This window comes from Podarcis bocagei, assembly GCF_964188305.1.
Source record: "Podarcis bocagei genome assembly, chromosome: 2".
NCBI classification, from domain to species: domain Eukaryota; kingdom Metazoa; phylum Chordata; class Lepidosauria; order Squamata; family Lacertidae; genus Podarcis; species Podarcis bocagei.
This window is the reverse complement of record NC_138126.1, coordinates 98,338,405-98,355,379: the sequence shown is the minus strand read 5'-3', so window position 1 is coordinate 98,355,379 and position 16,975 is coordinate 98,338,405.

The window sequence follows — 16,975 nt, the reverse complement described above, 5'->3', positions numbered from 1 at the left end:
CCGCCGAGCTCGCAGGCAGCCAGGCAGGCAGACGGCGAGAGCCCCGCGCTGGGCGGCCTCTCCTCGCCGCCGCCGCCCCGCCTCTCGCCGCCCGACTCGCCCGCCTCCCTCCAGGCAACATCTCGTGGCACACCAGGCAACATCTCGCGGCACACTAGTGTGCCGCGGAACAGTGGTTGGGAAACACTGACCTAGGGTCATTCAGCAGTAAGGTCATCCTTTGTACTATATGCATTTAATAAGAACCACATTGCTGCAACTCTTCATTTTCCAAAAGTGTCCTGCAGCCACACAGCTCAAACCTTAGATGTTACAGGTAGGGCCTCTGATAGGGATTTTATCAGAGTTTATTACAAAGTTTATTTGGGGCCCCTTCCCTTCTCCATCAATCATTCTGTTTTTATCCATTCTAGTTTTATGCCATGTAAGGTCAAGAGAGGGGTGGAGTGGAGCGCTTTGTTAATTGTCTGCATTTAAGGCCTTATGCTTTTATACTCCCTCCATAATAAATATAAATAAAATAAAAGAGGATCAGAGATAAGAAAGCAAATTTGATTACAACATTTCTGTTTATGCTTGACTTAAAAAAAATGTTCTCCAGGCTTCACCATTCTTTCTGCCAGTTTCAGCTTTATTTGTAAGCAATATTATAAATAAAAGTAAAAATTGCATCATCTAGTTGTGCTTGCTTGATCAAAACAACAATGCAGCAAGAGCTCTCCTGTAAACTTTGCAGCTGGTTTGTTGCAAGTTGGCCAACATAAGCTGAGTTGTAAAGGTAAAGGGACCCCTGACCATTAGGTCCAGTCATGGATGACTCTGGGGTTGCGCGCTCATCTCACTCTATAGGCCGAGGGAGCCAGCATTTGTCCGCAGACAGCTTCCGGGTCATATGGCCAGCATGACTAAGCCGCTTCTGGCGAATCAGAGCAGTGCACGGAACGCCGTTTACCTTCCCGCCGGAGCAGTACCTATCTATCTACTTGCACTTTGACGTGCTTTGGAACTGCTAGGTGGGCAAGAGCAGGGACCGAGCACAGGCAGCTCACCCCGTCGCGGGGATTTGAACCACCGACCTTCTGATTGGCAAGCCCTAGGCTCTGTGGTTTAATCCACAGCACCACCCGCATCCTTAAGCTGAGTTGTGCTCAGCTGTAAAATGACTTTACAATTCCCTGTTCGTTATATCTGAGTGACATTGTTTTCTCGAGTTAACCACTAATTCCAAATTAACAACTGCTCTTGTGAGAAAAAGCCCAAATTAAAATACACAGAGATGAACTCACCCAGTCTTCTCTTCATAGCATTAATAAAGCAGAGCACCGTGAAATATATTGGGTTGGCTGAGTGGGTTTTTTGTGATGTTCATGGTAGTAATGGTGGCAATGAGCTGCTTTGGCCTCCTCTGCTTGGAGGAGGGCTGCTGTCAGAGCTGAAACCCGCTGTCCTTCACTGGCAGATGGCAGAGGGGCAAACCCTTTTTTTTTTACACAGCAGATCTGCAAACTCAGGTGTACACCACAGCAAGCACTCTATATCACGAAAAGTGGGAATTCCCTTGAGTTGTGTGGTTGACCTGAGCAGAAGGAGAACCCAAGGAGACCCAGAGGCATCTGGGTACCACACCTCTGGTCTAAAAAAGCACATGCCCACAGTCATTATCTAAAATAATGGCTTCCTCATTTGGCCATCAGTTCTGATTAAGGGAGCTGGCTCTTCTTTGCAATGTGAACTGTCACAGACACTTTGCGATGGTGTCAGACCAAGTCAATGGCAGGCAGCTATTGAGAAACAAAATTACTTTCCCCAACAACTCATGGGAGGTGGGGCAGTGGGGGGGGTGTCTCTGCAGGCTGTGTTATTAACTCACCATGTGCAGAGTCTGGTAATGTCTGAAATTATACAAACCTGCTTGTTTTTGCAGACGAGGGATTCTCCCTGTTCATGTTTCTCCAGCGACTGCTTGGAAGCTGTTTCAGGAAGGGAAGCAGTCACAGTGCTACATACGAATTGGCCAACCTGGTGTCCTCTAGAACAGAGCTTCCCAAACTGTGTCATGACACATTAATAGTGTGTCGGCTGCCGAGTGTGTCTTGCAAACGCTCCCCGTGCTCCTCCCAGAGCTGGAAAGGGAGGAAGGGAGTGGGCAGCCTGCCGGTTTGCTAGTAAAACTGAATGCCTGTATCGCGAAACGCAGTGGCGGAGGAAAGGGGTGGGGGTGGTCTGCCCCAGGTGCCATTTCTGAGGGGGTGACAAGAAGGCACCCCGCGGGAGGCTTGCCCCACCAACCCAGGCGTATGGAGGATCCCTCTGCAGTCATGAGCAGAAGATCCCACTGCTGTCCATACGGCACACGAGCAGCGCCGTCGGCAAACTGCCCAGCGGCACATGCACAGAACCACTACATATGTTGCATGTGCATGTGATGTATGTACAGCGCGCACACATGCACTGCTGGGTGGTTTGCCCCGCCATCCAACATCCCGCACTGGGTGCTGGTTAGCCTTCCTTCGCCCCTGGCGACACGATGTATATCTAAAAAGTGTGTCACCAACATGGAAAGTTTGGAAAGTTCGCCTCTAGAGGTTTTGCACTGCAACTCCCATCAGTAACGGTGGTGCTAGCTAGGGCAGATGGGAGTTATAGTATACTCTCTGGAGGGCACCATTGGTAATAATGCATGTATGCTGGGTATGGGATAGAACCATGATGGATTCCAGAGTTAACTACATGTCTGTGATTTACAGAAATCTAGTTAAGGTTGCAAACCTAGGCACAGTCGCTAAGAAATGTATCCCACTGAATTCAATGGGACTTTCTGAATAAACACGTGAAAGATCACATTCCATGCATCACTTACGAAAACAGACCCAGAATGGTAAAAAGATGGGGATGCAGTAAAGGCTGGGATGCAATAACATCTGAAGCCATAGCTGGAAGGAAAACTTTGGACTTTTCCGGGCTGGTGGAGACCCCACCCCATGAGAAGCTTTCCCCCGTAAAGGAACCAGGATAGTGTAGTCATCAGAGTGTCAGACTTGAACCTGAGAGACCAGGGTTCAAATTCCCACTTGGCCTTGAATCTCACTGTGTGGCCTTGAGGGGCAGTCACTGCCTCTCAGCCTAACCAACCGTATGGGGCTGTGGTGGGCATTAAATGAGGAGTGGGAGAGAGCCATGTTTGCCACCTTGAGCTCTCATTGGAGATGAAAAGGTGGATAATAAATATAAATTATGGATGTAAAAATAATATATATATTTTTAAAATCAAGTAATTCCCCCGCCTTGCTCTGGTAACTTTGCTGCTGGAATGAATCCATTTCCTTGAGAGAGTATATGCAGACTTGATTAGGTCCTGAAATGAGCAGTATCCATCTTCCTGAGGGAAAGCAGATTGCCTCCTACGCCTCAGACACATGTGAATCCAATTTCGAGGACTTTTGATTAGCTGAGCAGTCTCCTTTATCTGCCAGTCAGGACCTGAATTATAGGCAAGTGTTAATTAAGCAGGGGTTATCTTATTTTCCTTGGCTCTTTTATTCTTGGTTTGAGACAAATAGAAATGGGTCAGAGACCAACGTCCTCCTGAAAAACACATACACCACTGCAAGTCAGGCCTGTCAGAGCTGTATGTGCTGGATAGACTCCTCCTAGGGCCTGTCCAGGAGACTGTTCATGCAGCAAGAAATGCACCTTTGTTTCTTATTCTTTACACACAGCCTTGTCTCGAGGTGGTGCTGTAGTTGTGGAGGTACAGTGGTACCTCTGGTTAAGAACTTAATTCGTTCTGGAGGTCCGTTCTTAACCTGAAACCATTCTTAATCTGAGGTACCACTTTAGCTAATGGGGCCTCCCGCTGCTGCCACACCACCACTGCACAATTTCTGTTCTCATCCTGAGGTAAAGTTCTTAACCCGAGGTACTACTTCCGGGTTAGCGGAGTCTGTAACCTGAAATGTTTGTAACCCGAAGCATTTGTAACCTGAGGTACCACTGTAATTGCATTCTCCCAGCACTCCTGGTCTACTGATGACACCTTGCTTCAAAACTCCCAATAATGCCAGCATCAGGACTCCTGATAGGGCGCTCTGATTCAGAGCCGTGCCCCAGAAGGCAAAGAGTCATTGCCTGTGTACTTGGGGGAGGGCATATATGCAAGCAATATGGGGGTGTTAGTACTGCTTGGTGATTGGTGCTTTCTCTGTGTCTCTTTTTGAGCAGTTGCATGGTGATTGCAGTTAGTGGGGGAATTGAATCACGCATGTGGGAATTCTGCTTGTACAGAAAGCAGATGGAAGTGGTTTTTCTCTGTTCCCTGCTAGAGCAGCTATCCTGTTCAAATGGAAATTGTTTCATTAAAGGAAGAGGAGATTCTCTTCTTATCTACCCCAAGGAGCAAGAGGCTTCATTAAAGGGAAGGTTGTAATCTTATATACCTCCTTACCTGGGAATATGTCTTACTGACTTGCGTTAGCTCACAGTGAAATCTCTTCTTTTCAGCCACCCTGAGTGTGGAGTTTGCAGCAATTGATACTGTGTAAAAGCATCTCTTCTTCTTCTTCTTCTTCTTCTTCTTCTTCTTCTTATCAAAATACTTGTACAGCAAACTGATAGAGAGGCATCACAGGGAATGAAAGAAGTTAAACAGAATTAAGAACAGGAATAGTTTTTGCAGCAAAGTTCCAAGGTTTCTTTTCCCAGAAGTCAGATTTAATTACCTGTTTGTCTATTTAATTGTAAAAAATGCTGTCTGTGATGATGCATCAAGATCTTAACTCACATGGCTAGATTTATTTGCCCTGCTAATCCACTTGTGTGACATCATGTACACTAGAGTTCCGTAGATATCCCTGTAGATGATGAAAATAGCTTTCCTAGAGCTGCTAGATTTCCTTCCCATTGGTTCAAGGAGCCAAGGCATGAGTTCTCCTTGACTTATTCAAGCCTCCTTGACTTATTCAAGCCTCCTTGACTTATTCAAGCCAACAGTGTGATGCGGCAGCTAAAAAAGCCAATGCAATTCTGGGCTGCATCAATAGGAGTATAGCATCTAGATCAAGGGAAGTAATAGTGCCACTGTATTCTGCTCTGGTCAGACCTCACCTGGAGTACTGTGTCCAGTTCTGGGCACCACAGTTCAAGAAGGACACTGACAAACTGGGACGTGTCCAGAGGAGGGCAACCAAAATGGTCAAAGGCCTGGAAACAATGCCTTATGAGGAACGGCTAAGGGAGCTGGGCATGTTTAGCCTGGAGAAGAGGAGGTTAAGGGGTGATATGATAGCCATGTTCAACTATATAAAAGGATGTCACATAGAGGAGGGAGAAAGGTTGTTTTCTGCTGCTCCAGAGAAGCGGACACGGAGCAATGGATCCAAACTACAAGAAAGAAGATTCCACCTAAACATTAGGAAGAACTTCCTGACAGTAAGAGCTGTTCGACAGTGGAATTTGCTGCCAAGGAGTGTGGTGGAGTCTCCTACTTTGGAGGTCTTTAAGCAGAGGCTTGACAACCATATGTCAGGAGTGCTCTGATGGTGTTTCCTGCTTGGCAGGGGGTTGGACTCGATGGCCCTTGTGGTCTCTTCCAACTCTATGATTCTATGATTCTATTTCTGGGTAGATTACACAGTGAGGGGTCTCGCCCACCCACTCCCATTTCAGGGGCATTATTGCTTTCACCACTTTGACAGTACATCAGTACTACTGTGTGGCCCCATTGAAATTCAAGCTTCCTCCATCCCTCCCTACCTGCCATGCTTTAATTCTACTCCAAGACACATTGCCTATATATACACCTGTATTGCTATTAAAAAACAAAATGTAAACTTATTTGTTGTTCAGCATTATCTACTGGTGTGATGCTCGTGCCTTTTCTGTTCGCATAGTGAAAGGAGACCCCCCCCCAAATTGAGCCACTTTTCAGGTACTCACACTTGGACACATTTGCAAATCTTTGCATGGGGCCAATACCTAGGTTGCTAAGTCTTCTTAATGAGCTCCTAAGGATGCATTAGCTTAGCTTATCTCAACTCACGAATAAGATGTAACAGGGCTACCCATGCAAAGATATCCTTTTACACTGAGACAATCTAGAAAATTAATCCCCTCCAAGTTCTCATTATCAGAGCCAAACGTCTGGTTAATTAACTCTAATAGCGCATTCAAACCGGACTCAGATAATTACCTCTTGTCTCTTGACAGCCATCATTCCAACAGCATAAGCCTGGCGTGGAGAATGATGAAAGCTGACTTGGCACCTCTTGGCTAATTTGTCTCCAGTTGATCATTTGAGGCTTTCCCCTTTATCCTTCTCATCCCCCACAGTTCATTACAGCAAGCCAAAGGCCAAGAGAATTGCCTCCCATGTCTTTGTTTTCCCATGCTCAGAGCAGACAAAACAATAAGGAACCTTGGGAAGTAGCTGTCTTAATTACAAAGGTCATGGGGAGATGGGGTGGTTCTAATGAACTGGTTGCTATCGTTGTATCTTCGTTTTAATATGAAACACACACAATTCATATACATTGCACACTAATCTAATATATATATAGGCATCAAAACCCGTGGTTAACAATCATACTTTGAATACGTGACAGTCTTGAAATATTAAATATGTGCTGCAGGGATATCGCTACGTTTTCTGTTTCAGTGTGTACAATAGTCTTCAGCCTTATAGCCCAACAAATTCCATCCTCTGTCTTTTTCTCTGCTGAATGCCTCAGCTTTTCCAGTTCGGTGACCTGCCAAACTTTAAGCAACTTCAAATCCACGATAATAACTACCTTCTATTGCCTGGTTTGGCCCATTTTTAGTTGCTACCAAAAAAACTGATCAAACACACACTTCCTTTTGCAGTGACGCCTTGCCAAGTCCCTTCAGAATAACCTTTGCGTATGTTTTTTCTGCTTTGTTTTACAAATCCCTTTTGAATCACAGCAGCCTGGTACCTTCAGGTGGTCTCACTCAAAATGGCAATAATCTGCATCTCTCCTGGCACACTTTAAGCAGTGAAAAGGTACCAGTGGGAGCCACAACACAATGCTGCAGAATGGAGAGCTCCTGTTCCTTGTGCCAGCCCAACCTTTTTTCAGAATACTCCACTGCATCCCCAACCCAGCTGGCAGACACTCAGAATTATGTGGCCACAGTGCATGCTCAGGTCTCATTGAGCTGTTGTGGTTGTAGGTTTTTTTGGATGGTTATCCCCTTAAGTCCCTCCTCCCTGCCTTTGCTCTATTTCTGCAAAACCTGGGGTTCCCACAAGCTTGTCTCCCCCTTGTTTCCCAGTAACCCCATTTTGGCTGCATGACCATCATCAAGCTTCTGAGTTCACAGTTAGTATATAAGACCATGGGGTCAAAGTGATGACGCTTTGGAACAGGCATCCCCAAACTGTTTTGGGACTACAGTTCCCATCATCCCTGACCACTGGTCCTGTTAGCTAGGATGATGGGAGTTGTAGTCCCAAAACAGCTGGAGGACCAAGTCTGGGGATGCCTGCTTTGGAAGATGCATTATCCCTTAACATGTTAAGTCAATACTTGAAGCATTCTCTTGAATGGTGCACCAGTCGTCACTGGTCAAATATGGGGAACCTGTAGCCTTCCCAATGTTGCTAGACTCCAACTCCCATCAATCCCCAGTCAGCATGGTCAATGGTTAAGGGTGATGGGAAGGCCACAAGTTCCCCCACCCCTGTCCAATTTGATCGGTACCGAGTGCAAAACAGGCTACTCCTCTGGAGTAATAACTTCTGCCTGTTCATGTGGAAGACAGCCCTGACTCACATAGAATTGTAGAGATGGAAGGGACCCTGAGTATCACCTGGTCCAACCCCTTGCAATGCAGGAATATGCAGCTGTCCCATATCGACAGAATTTGTTCCATACTTTCTCTGCAAATCTTTGCCTTTCTCTCCTTGCCTTTGAGGTCCTTCATTTTGCTTTCTTTCTCCGCCATGGATAAAGTCATCACACTGTCAAGGTGGTAGCACTTTGCTTGATGGCTAATTATTGCATTATTATTTTTTCAGTTGCAGGGAGTTTTCATTGCAGTTAACAATTCAATTCTCTTTTTATAATTAAGTGGCAGGATTAGTTTCCACCGTTCTCAGTTTCCTTAAGAGTGCCGCACTAGAAATGATTTCATTCCAGCACTTAAACTTTCATAAAAAGGTAAAGGGACCCCTGACCATTAGGTCCAGTTGTGGCCGACTCTGGACTTGCGGCGCTCATCTTGCTTTATTGGCCGAGGGAGCCGGCGTACAGCTTCTGGGTCATGTGGCCAGCATGGCTAAGCCGCTTCTGGCGAACCAGAGCAGCACACGGAAATGTCGTTTACCTTCCCGCTGGAGTGGTACCTATTTATCTACTTGCACTTTGACTTGCTTTCAAACTGCTAGGTTGGCAGGAGCTGGGACCGAGCAATGGGAGCTCACCTCGTTGCGGGGATTCGAACCGCCGACCTTCTGATCGACAAGTCCTAGGCTCTGTGGTTTAACCCACAGCATCACTCACGTCCCAAAACTTTCATAAGACCGGACAAATTGAAGCTCATAGTCAAATGGGCATAATGGAAGACGATGGCTCCACCGTCACATTAGGAAGGCAGCTGTTGAGTCAGAGTCCCTTGACTGTGCAAGGTCCAGGGCCAGTCAATAAGCTCAGAGTGTCTGATTTGAGGAGGAACCACCTTTCCCAAAGGACAGCTACTGATTCCAGGGAGATTCCCTTATCCGCAATAGAAACGGAGCATCATTTGAGCTGGGGCTCCATGAAGAAGGACCGGGAACCTGCCTGAGATGCCTTTATTCCCACTCCTTCATAACATGCAGCAGCAGGATATAATGTCTGTCCTTTCAAAAAGAGAGTGCCTCTGAGCATATGCAGAGTATTATCTCATCAGTCTTGATTCCCCACAGTCAACCCCCATTTGCTTGGGACAAGAGGGTAGCTGAGAAAATGATTTCTCAGCACGGTGTCCATTTTCCTTTCAAATTAAATGCTACAAATTATCCACATTTTGGGTGGTGGGTTCTATGGCTTATTCTGGCCCCAGTATGTGACTTGCAAAATTTCTGTTTTTCTTCCATGCTGCGGCTGCGTTGCACAGATGAATAACAACTTCAGGAATGTAAAGGCAAATGAGAGGTTTGGCTCAGCAATGAAGCTGAGCTGCAAAGGCCAATTTTATTTTATTTTTTTTTCCTCCTCGGAAAAGCTGGTGTCTGTTTCTAAAAATCATCCTTTTCCTCCTCCAGGGTAAAGTGAGTAAGACTTTGTAGCTCAGCCAAGACAACTGAAATGCTGTTTGAAAACCATAAGTTCTAGATTAACAAATGACACTTTTCCTTGGTTTGTTTCGGAATGATCTTTGTGTGAGCTGAGTTCCAGGTGGGCATGTATTGTATGCTGTCCTGGACTACATCTTTCCCTTGTGTCAGCATCGCATCGGTTTCCCTGGCATAGCACTGGTAGATCTAGTAGACCAGTGTGATTAGACAGAGTGAGCCAACTTTAATTCTTTCACCACTGGAATCTTTGCCATTGCCTTAGAAGGATAAGAATTATTTACATATTTCTAGCTGTAGTATTTGTCTCGTCTTATCATGCACAGTTATCTAAAAACTGTGTTACTGTTGTTCGCATTTATAGCTTCCTTTGCGTTCAGGGAGCTCAAGGCAGTGGACATGGTTTCCATTTTTATCACCATTACAGCCCTGGATGAGAGATGTTGACTAGCCTGAAGTCACAGCTCAGTGGAGATTTGATCCTTGGGCCTCCCTAGTCCTAGTCTGGCACTCCGATGGTGACACCACACCGGCCCGGTCAATTTTAAACTAGTTTGGAGCACTGTGGTTCCAAGAAATGGCTCAGTAACTGGACTTTGATTTGGGAAACGGCTTTTCTTTTTTAAATGCTTTTTATTAGTTTTCTTACATTGTACAAATTGTTCCATTTCTTACTAACAAATAACAGACACACAAACATTTAAAAATTGGAAAATAATAAAAAAGGAAGAACATACATACGTCCATAAATCCACAAGTTCTTAAAAGAAAACTTATGCCACCATATTTTTAATTTCCAATTACTTAGCTTTCCCGACAGACTTCCGTCTTCCTCAATGCAGGTCTGTCTTACCTTTTTGTTTCTTTGGTCATTTTTCAATTTTCTCTGTTATCTATATGCTATAATTGTAATCTGCCTTGTAATTTGCAAAATTTAATAAAGCCTGTCCAGGTTTTGACTTGGGAACAATTTTTTTTAAAAAAAATCTTTGTAAGTTTCCCACTCCTTTTTGAACTTTTGATTTGGCTGTCTCCTAATTGTCTCTATCGTTTTTGCCAATTCTAGATATTCCAATAATTTATCCTGCCATTCCTCTTTTATTGGCACTGATTCTCCTTTCCATTTTTTGGCAATCAGTATTCTCGCTGCTGTTTTAGCATACAATGGGAAATGGCTTTTCAACTGGTTGCTGAGGAAAATCTGAGAGGAGCTGGGAAGCATCTGGAGTGGCATAAATCATCTCTCAAGGGTTGGGGGGGGAAGTGCTTATGTTTGTTCAAATAGAGAAGGGGAAAAACTAGGCACTAGTGCAGTGGCACAGGATGGCAATTCAAATATGCCAAAGCCCCCTAGAGAAAAGTTCACATGCCAAGGACATTTGGAGAGAGAGAGAGAGAGAGAGAAACTGTGTATAGGTATTTATATGCATCTGCTAGAGGCTTCTGAGCCAAGCTGGGGCACTTAGTTTTAAAGGAGAGCATCAATGAAGTTGGCCCAATGGAAACTTGGTGGGATGGAGACAACCAGTGGGACACATTTATCTTTGGATGCAAACTCTGTAAGTAGGACAGAGGAGGACATGCTGTTGATTTGACATTGTAGTGTTGGACCTGGCTCAGAAAAGGGCAAACAAAATTATCAGGAGGATGGAGCAACTCTGCTGCGAGGGAAGCTCACAACATAGCTGCTTTTTAGTTTAGAGAAAAAGCGAATAAGAGGAAACATGACAGAGGTGTAAAAAACTATGCATGCTGTGTAAAAAATGGACCGAGAGATGTTTTTATCCTTTCCCTCTCATAATAGGAGAGTACAAGGTCATCCAATGAAGATGAATGGTGAAAGGTTCCGGACAGACAAGTACCTGTTGATTCATAACAATCTGCAGTTAACCTTGATTTCAGGCCCACCAGATGGCCTCCAACTTGAATAGCTTTAAAAGGTGTTTAGATAAATTCACGGAGGAAAAGGCTGTCAGCGACTACTAGCCAGTTTTCTATATTCTACCATATTAGCCAAGATTCTATATTCTGGCTATATTCTGCCTTCCCTGTCAGAGGCTGTATGCTTCTGATTTACATGGGTGTAGCCAAGGGAGCAGCTGCCCCCACCCCAATCAAGTAAGACAACAGAAATACTTAACTAACTGACCAATCACATTGGTTCTGCCACTCCAACAAAAGTCCTGCCCCCCTAACCAAGTCCTGCTCCCCCCCTAACAATAATCCTGGCTTTGCCCATGCTTCTGAATACCAGTTGCTGCAAATTGCGGACATGAGGAGTGCTGGTGTGCTCAGTTTTTGCCTGTGGGCTTCCCATGGGTTGGCCACTGTGAGAACAGGATACTAAATTTGGTGGGTTTTTGGCCTACACTAGCATGACTCTTCTGATGCTCCTATAGACAGCCCCCTGCTCTCCTATGGATCACACTGTGTGGCTAAAGTACACATTATGCTAGACGGGAGTTGCTGCAAATTCTCCCCCTCTTTTTAAAATTTCAAATTGCCCTTCCCCTCCAGTCAGGACGGTTGTGCTTGGGGAGGGAAGCTTAACCCTTCCCCCTCTCATGCCCCACATGAAAATTGCTCCCATAAAGCTGTCTCCTATCTTACAGATGTCTCCTTTTGCCTGGGCAACATGGAAATTCTATGAGGGAGAGAGGGACATATATAAGACAAACCCTTGGACAGCAAAAATAAAAAGGGTCAGCTTTAAAGACCAACGCGTTTATTTATTTTAATTCATTCGTTTGTTTTCTTGCCTGCCCTTCCTCTCACAGGAGCCCAGGGCAGCAAGCAATAAAACAGGAAAGCAATTTATAAACAGGTAAAACTATGTCTTTATTTTAAAATGCATTCATTACTATGTGTTTGTGTTTGTACACGTGGGCATGGTGCTATGCAGGGAGGCAATGCTTTGCAAGATGGTGTCAAATGTGTAATGAAGCAGAGAGACCATATAGCAGCTGATCAGCTAATACAAACAAGATGTGACATCAGGGAGCTTACTTTGCATAACTCTGCATGTGAGATATATACCAAAAAAAATAAAAAATGTCCAGTAGCACCTTAGAGACCAACTAAGTTTGTTTTTGGTATAAGCTTTCATGTGCAGACTATTTTTTAATACATTTTGACTGCGTCAGACCAACACGGCTACCTGCCTGAATCTGCATGTGAGATCATTACTGTTTGCTCCGTATCGTTAACCAAGCTAAGGCACAATTAAGGCTCAATGAAATTGTGTTAGATCTCCGGTTCAGCAGCCTGACAAAACAATTGTAGTGCAGATTCTGGTCTGTAGTTCAGAAGGTCCTCAGCGACAAGGTTGTGTGCTGTATCATATAATCTCAGCTCTTCCTATGAAACAATTCCCGTTGTTACCTGCTCTGTCTCAGACACTGTGTGGCTGCTGTAGCAGGTGATGTCTTCCTTTCGTTCAGGTAGTAAGGAGCTGCGTCAGACAGGTGGCGTCACCTTATAACGTCAAGAACAGATGCTGCGCTGTTGGCAACAAGAATCGTCTTGGGATTGGACAGCCAGAGAATGAGTCAGAGGCTGAAGGTAAATGTGCAGAGAAAGCCAGCACATCTGCAATTCCCAATGAGTGATTTATCCGCTGTCCTGACACCAGCAGGCGTGTTCTTTCTTACCTGATTGATGCACTTAGGGCCACGTCTGTTTTCGAATGTGTGTGTAGCAGGAGAAAAAGATCCACTGCAACCCAGAAAATTAAATGATCGATTTGACCAGTATTTTCCTCAGTCCTCTCTTGTTAAACAATAAGAAAGTGATTAATTGAGACATTAAATGAAACATGGCCTCTCCCTGCAAGGAGCTCTTATCATCGAAACCTTGCCAGCAAGTGAATTTAGCAAACCAAACACATCCTTTGCAACTGTCCTCTCTGCAGAAGGTGTTGCAGAGGTATTCCTACAGGAATACTTTTATTCAGATGAGGATGATAAAATATATAGTGACACCTAGGCACACCAGCAATGGAGAACCTGTGGCTCTTCGTATGTCGTTGGACTCCCAACTCCCATCAACCAGCATTGTCAATAGAGATGATGGGAGTTGTAGTCAACAATATCTAGAAAGTTACAGATTCTTCTGCAAAACACCACAATAATGAGAATACAGTGGTACCTCGGGTTAAGAACTTAATTCGTTCTGGAGGTCTGTTCTTAACCTGAAACTGTTCTTAACCTGAGGTACCACTTTAACTAATGGGGCCTCCTGCTGCCGCTGCACGATTTCTGTTCTCATCCTGAAGCAAAGTTCTTAACCCGAGGTACTATTTCTGGGTTAGCGGAGTCTGTAACCTGAAGCGTATGTAACTCAAGGTACCACTGTATAAACTATTCCACCTCCCCCACACAATGTGCTTAAGAACATCAACAATAAGGCCCTAATAAAAACAACCTAATCCTTGATTTATTTATTACGTTTATATACTACGTTTATCTTCCAAGGAGCTCAAGATGGTGTGCATGTTTCTTCTCCCCATTTTATCCTCACAACAACCCTGTGAGGTAGGTTAGGCTCAGAGATGGTGACAGGCCCAAGTGAGCTTCCTGGCTGAGTGAGGGTTCAAACCCTGTTCTCCCAGGTCCAACCCTCTAACCATTACACCACGCTGCTTAACAATATCACTAAATCAATGAACCCGAGGTACCACCGTATACACAGAACCTTCCAGAGTAACAGAAGAAGAAGATTAAGTTTTTGCTGTGAGGGGTTTATAATCTAAAACTCTTAAGTGAAGGAGGCAGTAAAGGGGTGAGAAGAGAAAGGCAAGGTATAAAAGGGGAGGATGTGAGAAGCTGCATTATGCAGTTGAGGGCCTTGTACTTGATTTATGTTGGGTGAGTGAAGTGAGAGAGGTCTAACAAACAAAGGCTGCTGTGGGGAACCTCTGCCCCTCCAGACATTGCTGAACAATAACTCCCATCAGCCCCAGCAAGCATGGCCAATGGCAAAGGATGATGGGATTGGTAGTTCAGCAACATCTGGCAAAGGTTCCCCACACCTAAGCTAAAGGCTTCACAGAAAAAGTGGGTTTTGAGGAAGAAATGGAAGAGATGAGAGGCATTCCATAGGCTACTTTAAAAAAAATGTGGTTGTCTTTATTAATTTTCATACATATTATGACATTATAATGTCATACTGAGCCAATGTCAATGCCCCTTGGCTCTAGGTGGATGTGCCAAGAATCAGAGAATGTGGTCAGGGAGCCAGTTAAGGGAGCAAGAAATCCCTGAGCACCTGAGAGCTGGAGAGCTCCAAGAGGGAAGATGGCAAGCACAGTTATAAATCAGAAGATCTGCATCCAGTGAGGTGGCAAAGGAAGAGGCAGTGGCCTTAGAACAGTATGATAAATTATACAGGATGACATCCCTGTGAAATGAGATGCACTTACCTACCTCCATGCCAGATGACTGCAAACTGCCCAGTGTAAACCATTCTAGAAAATGGAGGAAGTTCATGGGGCTGCCAGTCCTTGTCCCAGGCTGCATCATGAAGGAAAGGATTCTAAAATAGGTGGACAAAATTTGCCATGCTGAAAAGCAGACAGTTCAGTAACAGCAGATGGAATAGATTCCTCACCAGCCTGTCAAAATTCACGAAAGCATCAACCAATATGGTGTATCTGGTGTTTTTACATTTTGACAAAAGCTTTTCTCAAAGCTTTTTGAGAAAAATGTGCAAAATGTGTGGGGTTTGTGTTTTTTTAAGGGAAGCATTTGGCTGAGCCAGAGAACCATGGACGCTACTCCTAGAATCTAGAAAGGGTTTGCATAAAACCCTGCCTTACTGAGCAGGATCTAACCCCCATTTAGCAGCTGGTGAATGGGGGTTAAATCCTGCTGCCTTGGCTGCACATGAACAGGGGTGCGCAGCCCATGTTGGAAATAACACTTCTCCTCTCACCCATCAGCAGACACCATGAGTGACATCAGTTGATAAGCAGGGGGCTGTGGTTTGGGGAAAATGGCCTCATGGGCCAAAATAGTCCCCCTATTGGGGAATGATTGAACCGTGGACCCAAACCTCCCCATCTTTGGCCTATATAATGGCCACAATGCACCATGTCTGTGCGTGCCTACCACTGAGTTCCATTGCGCTTACCCCCAGGTACTCAAGCCCATTGTACAGTGGGAAACAGCCTACGCATTTGAAGCCTTGGGGCAGAGAAAAAGGAGGCCATTCATGCTTTTAAAAAATATTCAGCACACTCGAAATATTCCCAACACTTCATCCCCGTCGTTTCAGTAGCAGCACCCCTGTAAGGTAGGCCCACCTCATTCTCCCATATTGCAGATGAGGGTGTTGGGGCTGAACTAGAATAGCCACTTGCCCAAAGCCACCCCAAATTGTTTGGTGACTAGGTGAGATTTGAAGGCGACACTCCCGCTCAGGCCTTAGGCTGCCTGCTCACCCATACTCATCGCCATGAGGGACGATGGTTGACATTTGTCTACCTCCAGAGACAATGGGAGAGTTAGGGGTAAAGTCAAACGGGTGGAGAGTTACAGCGCCTGCTGCGGCTGTAGAAACCCATAGGGGAGAGAGATGTTTTATTGCAGCTGAGGCAGATGAAGGCGGCCGGCTTAGCTGTTACAGAAACACCATGGCCAGCTGATCTGCCAGAAGCATCTTGGAAAGGTGGACCCTGCTATAGGTGAGCGCTGATGATTGGATCCTTAAGAGAAGCTCTGTGGGAAAGCAAGCCTATGTAGACCCAACCAGAAGGGGAGCCCTTTTTGACCTCTACAGGGAAGGTAACCTGAAGATCCACTTGGACCTCCCTGAGTCCAGCTTCTGCCTTTTCCATTACTGTTCCAGCTCCATCTGGTACGCAGGCTGAGACCCTATCTGCCTGCGAACTGCCTCACCAGAGTGGTGCATGCTCTGGTTATCTCCCGCTTGGACTACTGCAATGCGCTCTACGTGAGGGCTACCTTTGAAGGTGACCCAGAAACTGCAACTAATCCAGAATGCAGCAGCTAGACTGGTGACTGGGAGCGGCCGCCGAGACCACATAACGCCGGTCTTGAAAGACCTACATTGGCTCCCAGTACGTTTCTGAGCACAATTCAAAATGTTCGTGCTGACCTTTAAAGCCCTAAACAACCTTGGTCCAGTATATCTGAAGGAGCATTTCCACCCCATTGTTCTACCCGGACACTGAGGTCCAGCACCGAGGGCCTTCTGGCGGTTCCCTCACTGCGAGAAGCCAGGTTACAGGGAACCACGCAGAGGGCCTTCTCGGTAGTGGCGCCTTCCCTGTGGAACACCCTCCCACCAGATGTCAAAAAGAACAACAACTACCAGACTTTTAGAAGACATCTGAAGGCAGCCCTTTTTAGGAAGATTTTAATGTTTGATGTATTGGAGTATTTTAATTTTTTTTGGAAGCTGCCCAGAGTGGCTGAGGAAGCCCAGCCAGATGGGCGGGGTATAAATAAATTATTATTATTATTATTATTATTATTATTATTATTATTATTATTATTATTATTATTATTATTATTCAGGACACATTCCCCTCCCAGCTGAGCCCCCACGCCCTTTGCGTCCACCCGCTGCCTTCCCCCCAGCCCCATTGGCGCGTCGGATGCAGTCAGCTGTCAGTTGATGTCAGTCATCAGATCGAGGAAGGCAGCATCGGTAGACCGGGTA